Below are 8,694 nucleotides of genomic sequence, written 5' to 3'. Positions count from 1 at the left end.
TGTAAAGAAGATTTAAAGCTGCAGTCCGTAACTTTTTTTAGTTAAAAATGATCCATAATCAATATTTGATCAAGTACATAACCAGCCAGTGTTCGAAACTATCGCCTTACTTTAGCCCGATTCACAACGGTTAGCTTATAATAATGTTTTCTAATTTGAGTGGTACGGGTAGGTATGATGCATGGCACTGCGTCATTACGTCACGTCTGTAAACATAAAGAAGGTGTCCCGGCTAATAGACTATCGCATGTGAGGATCCTGCAGGTGGCGGATCGTTTGTAGCCTTTTCTCACAGCAGCCAGAATAATTAAATGTATCATTTTGATGGCGGATTGTAATCCATAAAGGATTATGTGTTTATGAAACACCTGTGCATGAAATTAAATGATATTCCAGTTATAAATGTGTTTCTGATTACAGATAGCCTGGGATTACAAAGATTTGTATTTTAAAGAAAACCAGTTCGAAGGGAGCATAATTAGCTTTTTGGGTTAAAATAATTTCTTAATATGAAATTCGAAGAGTATGACAATTAGATTAGACTGTGAAGAAATTGAAATCTACACGCTAATACACACTATACTCACACACTATCTTAATGTTGTTAACATTAATCATTTGAGAATAAAGTATAACAATAATAATAATTTGAACGGTTTGATGTGATATGAGCTAACCGATCTTTAGATTTAATCACCATTGGTAGCGAGATTTATGGTAATGCTTTTTTCCTCAGTTGGTCAGAACAAACGTGGCAGACTTGTTACGTGTTCAGATGGCAATATACGGTGAAAATTCTTATTTGGGTCATATTCCAAGACTTAGGCTAGAATCTGTGATTGCGAAGTACAGTAAATATCCCCACCGGTGCGGTGACTGAACATTGAACATACTCTTCAGAACATTAGATTAATCTGCGCTGAAGCCATGCCGACTCACAACCCACGCAAGCTAGATAATTCTGCACCCAGCTGCAATTCCAGGTTTTCAAACAGAGATGGCGACAAAGAGGCAAAATTTACGGACTGTAGCTTTAAGGAATAGTTCACCCAAAAATGAAAATTACCCAATGATTTACCCTCAAGCCATCCTAGGTGTATATGACTTTCTTTCAGTCATATACTTCAGTCATATATTTCTTTCAGATGAATACAAGCAGAGTTATATTTAAAAAATATCCTGGCGCTTTATAGTGGCAGTGAATAGGGATAGAGATTTTGAAGCTCAAAAAAGTGCATCCATCCATAATAAAAACTACTCCACATGGATCTGAGGGGTTAATAAAAGCCTTCTGAAGCGAAGCGATGCATTTGTGTGAGAAAAATATCCATATTTAAAACCCAATAAACCATCATCTCTAGCTTCCACTAACTGTCATATGTGCGTTCATGGCATTCCAGCGGATGACTTCCACCAGAATATTTTTTAATATAACTCCAATTGTATTCGTCTGAAATAAGAAAGTCATATACACCTAGGATGGCTTGAGGGTGAGTGACTCATGGGGTAATTTTCATTTTTGGGTGAACTATCCCTTTAAGGCCTGTTCGCACCAATATCAAAAAGTATGAAGATAATGACAACGTTAACTATATTAGTATCCATGTATAACAGACAATAATGTTAGGTTTATTCGAAGAAATCATTCTGAAAGTGTTTACAATGATACTGATGATCAAATTACATTTTACGATTAAAGATACACTACTTTTCAAGAGTTTGTTTGATCAAAAATACAGTAATATTGTGAAATATTATTACAATTCAAAATAACTGTTTGTCTGTTTTGAACTGAATTTTCAGTGTCAAATGATCCTTCAGAAATCCTTCCAATATGCTGATTTGGTGCACAAGAAAATTTTGCTAGTATTATGAATGTTAAAAACAGTTGTGCTGCTCAATTTTTTTTTCTTCTGGAAACAGTCATAATTTTTTTTTAGAATTATATAATTCATAGGACATTCAAAAGAATATATTTAGTAATAAATTTTTTTGTAACATAATAAATGTATTTACTGTTACTTTTGATCAATTTAATGTGTTTTTGCTGAATAATATTGTTAGAGTAACTTCTTTAAAAAAAAAAAAAATCTTACTCACTCCAAACTTTTGAAAATTAGTGTATATTGTATGCTTTATAACGGTTTGCTGAAAGTGGTCAGATCATTTCTGTGGCCATTTCATCTGATCTCATCTCCCTCCTCCTCCTCTTCTGGCTGGGTCGTGTACCTTTCATCTACTCATAATCTCTAATTTAGCCTTCATCAGTCACTCTGAACAATAGGTTACAGAGACTTCCATTGTGTACTTCAGCAGTGATTACTATAGGCAACAGCCTGCTAGAAGTGGCCAAGAAAGAAGCATCATTTTTCAGAGGTTCTACAGCTGTACCACCACATAGAGAGCTGTTATGAGAAGCAGTCAGGCACAAAACATGGCACAGAAAAACACCCACTTATTTAAAAGACTGCATCGAATTAGTAAAGCACTCATGACAAAAAACAAAACGAAACAAAAAAATGTCATAGATTCAGATTGTCAAGTTCCTTTTGTAAGATACAAGTGATGGTCCAGTCTGGTTGAGCAAGATGACTGATCAGGTTTAAACCAGATCCAACTGGTACTCTGAACAACCTTCTTGACCAGTTTGGATAAGCTACTAGGTGTGTCTGAATTAAGCTGCGACTGGATTTAACAGATCGGGGAGGAGATTGCTGCAGTCGAAGTTTTTTATTTATTTATTTATTTTTATGCATGTCATGTATGGGGCTGCATAGGCATAATATAACATATAACATTGAGAGAGAGGGAAAAAATTGTGAGAATTAGTAGAACTGGTCTGCTGTGTTCAAGTCATGTTGGATAGATCGTATTTACGAGTTAAACACACATGAACTCCACCACAAAGTAGTATTTACGAGTGGGAAATTTTCTTTAAGCCCCGAGTTCACGAGTTGGGGTGAAAAAACGTATCAGATGCAATGGACACAGCCAAAGACTATAGATATGCAGTGTCTGTATGGACAGAAAATTTGTTGGAATTAATAATAAAAAAATGTTTTTGTAATATACAATAAAACTATTTAAGTGACATATACAAAATATTATATTATTGTATAATTACCATAGAATATATAATGATTCCGTTTACATCACCTTTATACATTGAATAAAAACATAAAAAAGCAAAAACACAATAATGCACATTCTTTATTCATACTTTTCTAGATGTAGAGTTTTAAAAAATCGTTGAATTTTGTGCAACTTGAACGCACCTGTCATCGTAATTATGATTTGTCAACTCGTACGAACGTCCCAGGAGGACTTGAACACAGCATAAGATGCATGTTGAATCTTTCCCTTGTGAGAAAGAAGTGCACTCACTTCCATTCAGTGTGCTTTGTAGTGTACTTCATTTCAAATTTTAAAAGTATATATTTACAAAACTTAAGTGAACTTAAAAAGACACTTTCATGTTTTAGAACACACATAAGTACAGTTTTACTTGAAAGTGCATTTCAAATTATGTTTTAATATTCTTTTGTCATGCTTTTAAAAAAGTATGTTTATTTTGATGTGTCGACTGACATACTAAAGTGCTTTTAAAGTACTTGATTACAGACTGTGGTGTAAATCAATGTTACATTTAAAGTTAATATATTTTAAATGTACTAAACTGCAATTTCATCATTGCAAACGTGAGATTACAAATACATTTAAATGCATGACATACAGCTTCAACGCAAATTATATTAAAGTATATGTTTACATAAATGATTGTCAGTACATTTGGCAGTACACTTAACCATATTTCAAAGACAATAAAAGGAATTATGAAATTAGAAGTCCTAAATAAGTAGATAAAAACACAACACAAATTTAAACTATAACATATTTTAATTTAATTGTAAATAAGTTGCTATAAAAGTATGCAACAGTGTACTTCTTTTACACAAGGGTTGTCATGGCATATGAAAAGGATTTTGCTCATTACCAGTCTTTGAGATCCTTGGAGGACCACAGCTTCCCTTTGTTTGTATGGATGGCAAGCAGTACCACTCAACAGAACAGAGGTGGACCTTTCGTTGACAGATAAATTAAAAGGGGGCCCAAACATGAAGGTTTGTCCCAGGACATGTAATTTGAGTCATTAACAGTCGTTAGCTGTGAGTGATGATGATGTCATGAGGATCCTTCATTCAGCACTCGGAGTCATTCATTTGGGGATTCATCATAACTATGTAACTCATTTGCTTTTGAGTCGACCATTCCTCTCTCCCTCCTGCCTGAACATCCATCTCAGCCACCTGTTACCAATCAGAAAGCTAGAGGGAGGGAGGGAAGGATTGTAGGACTGCAGTGATGCCCCAACAATCCACATAAAAATGGAGGGGGTTTGTGGAGCTCCACCTCGACTGCATGTGGTGTTCTCATAAATCATCTTCTGTCCATCATTCAGAATGTCTGCCAAATCCCTGTGGCTGCGAGAGTCGAGCCAGCTCTATCACATTACCTCCAATGCTAGTCAGTCACGGTGAACCAACATCTAAAAACAACATAATACAGATGAACTGCCTGACAGTCCTTAAAACAATAGTTTGCCCAGAAATGCAAAATTCTATGAAGATCAAAAAATAAAAGCACATTTGACTTATGTGATGCATACCAAATTTTGTGCAATGAACAGTTTGAAATTGAACTCATTACTTAGTAAAAATTGTGTGCTCCCAGAGCTTAAATCTGATTTTCTGTTATACATATGCAAACTGGCATGCTGCATTGAGTTATGACACTAAAGAATAAATTTGCTGTCATTGTTGTCAACATCGGGTGTGAATTTCTGAATGTGAACCTGGTGATGTGAATAAGATTTCAAAGTTTCAGCTTTAAATTTCTGTCCTGACATTTATTGCATTTATGTCCTTTCAAGTATTTTTTGTGGTGCTTTTTTGTCTTGTTTCATTGAAGAAGAAAAAAAGGTTATGGAACACTTCTTGGAACAACGTGTGTGTGGGTAAATAATGACCAAAGATGGTGAATACACTAGCACAAAATGTAAAAGCTGCAAGAGTGGGAACAAATTCAGTCTGGTAAAGGGCTTGGAGTGACAGATTTGGAATGAAGGTGGGTAAAAGTATGTCAGACCCTTCATTTTTGGTCATATATATGTTAAAACCTTTCACCTTTCATGAGATGAGAATGAGAATGAAAAGGTTGTTTAGAGGAAAGTTCACATCTCATCTGAACTTTGTCTCTTCTGAAGATTGATTCCAGAATTTATTACTCAAAACTTTATATTTCATTACTCAACTCAATTGATTTATTGAGAGATATTTCTCCTAAAACTGAAACATTTCTGATAGAAAATGAGTGAACTACTGACATGCAGAATACATTAGGAATACAATGCTATAAAATTCATCTAAATAGCTTATCAGATTATTTGGTTGTGGAAAAGTTTATACTAGTAGGTTCATATTCGAATGCGAGCACAATTTGAGATCTTGTTGAAATAGCATAACCTAAACATTAAAGCAGGGGTCACCAACCCTGCTCCAGGAGATCTGAAGATTTCAGCTCCAACCCCAATCAAACACACCTGAGCCTGCTAATCAAGGTGTTCGAGGTTACTTGATAATTACAGGTAGGTGTGTGACTGATGTCTGCAGGATGGTAGCTCTCCAGAAGCAGGGTTAGGGTTAGACATTCCTGCTTTAGAGAGATTGAATAGAGAGCAAATGGAACGTTTTGCATCCTCTCTGTTCTCCAAAGTGTGTTTTTTGTCATTGTTGGCATGGAGAAACAAAAGTTAGACTGAATGGGTTATGCTGTAACCAAAATACCGAAGTATACTTATTTGATTAAGCTTTATCATATAGACTGCAGTGTAGGGATTTAATAACGGTAGACACATTAGATTACGGTTTCATTAGTATGTTAATAGAATTGTCTATATAAGATTCCATTCATTTGACTCTTGAAAAGACATACAGGGAACTAGAAAACCGTTTAATAAACTAAATAATGAACATATTAAAATGCAATAGGTTTATATGAGATCTAAGTGGAGATTTAGGGGTCGAAAATGTTATTTGCTGAGTAGCCTATTAAACAACAGAAGTCGATGGGAAGTCCCCACCATGATGGAAAAACTAACATGTGTGTACTAGAAATAAGTTCAGACAAAAACCAAAATATACCCTGCTGTTAAACATGGTTTCATCATGTCTCATCATGCATGTAATGAAACGGATGGCCCATCATTTATCTGTTGTAAGTTCTTTCATTTGTCAAGCTGGAGCTTCAAAGCTCTTTGGAGTTGGTGGGAGGGAGGGTTTTGGTTATCCCAGATAACTCAGCCCATGTGGTGGGGGCTTCCATCAAATGTCATACTGAACAAAAGAGAACAGAATAGATTAGTTATTAGCAGTTGTGGGAAGAAAGCCACATCAGATAGCACTGCTCTGCTTTGAATGTTCAATAATCAGATTCATTTGACTATCCCACACCTTGCTTTCCCGTCATCCTGCTGGTCTCGATTCAAATCTATTGTGTTACTTCTCCCTTAAAAGACTGCCTCTCAGGTGTAGTGTTTCAGTGTGAAATGAGCTCGTTCCCATCCGCCCGTGTCTTTAGAGAAATGAGGCTGTATAATGGAGCTGGTTGTGTGCAGAGAATATTGTTCGGCAGATAATGGCCTCCGTGTTAGACTACACGTGTGTGTGCGTTCCATTGTAGAAAGCAGAGAGCTGAGTGGGTCAGGGCCATAGAGTAGCACCTCATCAGTCATAATGACCCGGGCGAGGGTGGGGGGTGTTGTGGGATAGACGCAGAGCCCTGGATTTAGTTTCATTAGATGTTCCCTGAAAAGCCTGTGGAATCTGCTCTCGGAGTTCAGAGTTTGTTTGCAGAGCTCTAATGATAGACGTTTACAGTTTCCATGCCGTTTCTCCAACCCCCGCCTCGGCTGAATGTAACGAATGCATTGTTTAATTTCTCCACAAAGTCAAGCAGAGGTATTGTATGTTGAGCATGCTTCAACAAATTGCCTATTCTTCTTGTTTTCATACGTTAAGAGTTGACAAAACTCAACCAGAATTACAAACAAGAGGAATACTGTATTGCTCATTTAACATTCTAACATTTAAATTTCTCCTAAAATCCCAAAAAATAGAAACAAATAAGACAGTTGTTACAGAGTATAGAAAAAATTAAGTAAACATGGTGAATGTCTATTTACACTAAGGCTGTGTTCCACTTCGCTTTTAGACATGTATACTCACAAACTTTCCTAAGCACTCTCCCTCTAGGAATCCCCATTGCCATTTTGCTCCACTTCTTGAAGTGGATGAGGGACGTTTATATGGACAGACCCTCGATTTTGACAGAGTGAGTGAGTTTACTTCATATGTACACTTCTGGTCACTCCATAGAATGCTGCACCAAACAAAATTATAAGGGAAGTTTTTTTATAATATGTCAACTCCATAGTGGATTCCAAGTGATTAAAGGGCTTGGTGTTTTCCAATTCAGCCGATTTGCAAGAGTTTTGCCAGTAGTGGGCACTCGTGCAATGGTGTACATCAGAGTCAACAAGACAGAGGGAAGTTAGTGAGTGAAGGGTATAAAAAACATAAAGTGTAATGCAGCCCAAATCTTGTTGGCAAAGGCTATTTCGCCACCCACCATTGTCTAGTTGAGCTGGTGTGTTTCCCAAACAACATTGTAACTCACTGCGTAAAGGGATAGTTCACCCAAAAATGTAAATTCTGTCATTAATTACTCACCCTCAAGTCGTTCCAAAGCTGTAAGACCGTCGTTCATCTTTGGAACACAAATTAAGAACTTTTTGATAAAATCCGAGAGCTTTCTTGCCCTGCATAGACAACAATGCAAATGAAATTTTCCCAGACACAGAAACGTAGAAAAAGGACATTGTTAAAATACTCCATGTGACAACAGTGGTTCAACCGTACGCTACGAGAATTTTTTTTTTTGTGCAAAGAAAACAAAAATAACTTCATTCAACAATTCTTCTCTTCCTCGTCACCGTCCTCCACCATTATCGAGAGTACCATTACACATGCGCGTGCATTCCTAAACAAGGTAAACAAGGCGCAGAACATGCATGTTCTTCGTCAGCACCACACACATACGTTGTGATACTCTCAATAATGGCGAAGAACGGTGACGCAGAAGAGAAGAAATCATTAAAGTTATTACTTTTGTTTTCTCTGTCTGAGATGTGTTTCAGACAGCGTGTGAATACCGAGTTGATTCCTCTTTCACGTCTCCTTGCGCTTGAGATACATACACACAAAATTTTATCAAAATACCAGTCTGTGGTTTCATTTTTGTTTTTCCGAAAAATCATCCGATCCGTGTATTAACCCCAGCCACCTCCTGCAGCCGGTCCGTGAGAATATTTTCAAAACGTAACCGGCCCATGGTGTAAAAAAGATTGGAGACCCCTGACTTACATCATTCCAGGTTCACTATGGCACAAGAGCATGTACACACATGCACACTCGTCAAAAACGGTGCTTTAATTCTCTCAAACTAAAAGACGTACAATGAAATTTGTATGTAATGAAATAAATAGTTTTTTCCACATATTTGTTTGCTTACTGTGCTTAAGTGCATGATTTGTTTAAGCCCACATATCATACTAACAAGACATTATGCTTCTAATGC

Source organism: Sinocyclocheilus grahami, unplaced genomic scaffold (assembly GCF_001515645.1).
Source record: "Sinocyclocheilus grahami isolate Dianchi unplaced genomic scaffold, SAMN03320097.WGS_v1.1 scaffold685.1, whole genome shotgun sequence".
NCBI lineage: Eukaryota > Metazoa > Chordata > Actinopteri > Cypriniformes > Cyprinidae > Sinocyclocheilus > Sinocyclocheilus grahami.
Note: the sequence above shows the minus strand (reverse complement) of the source record.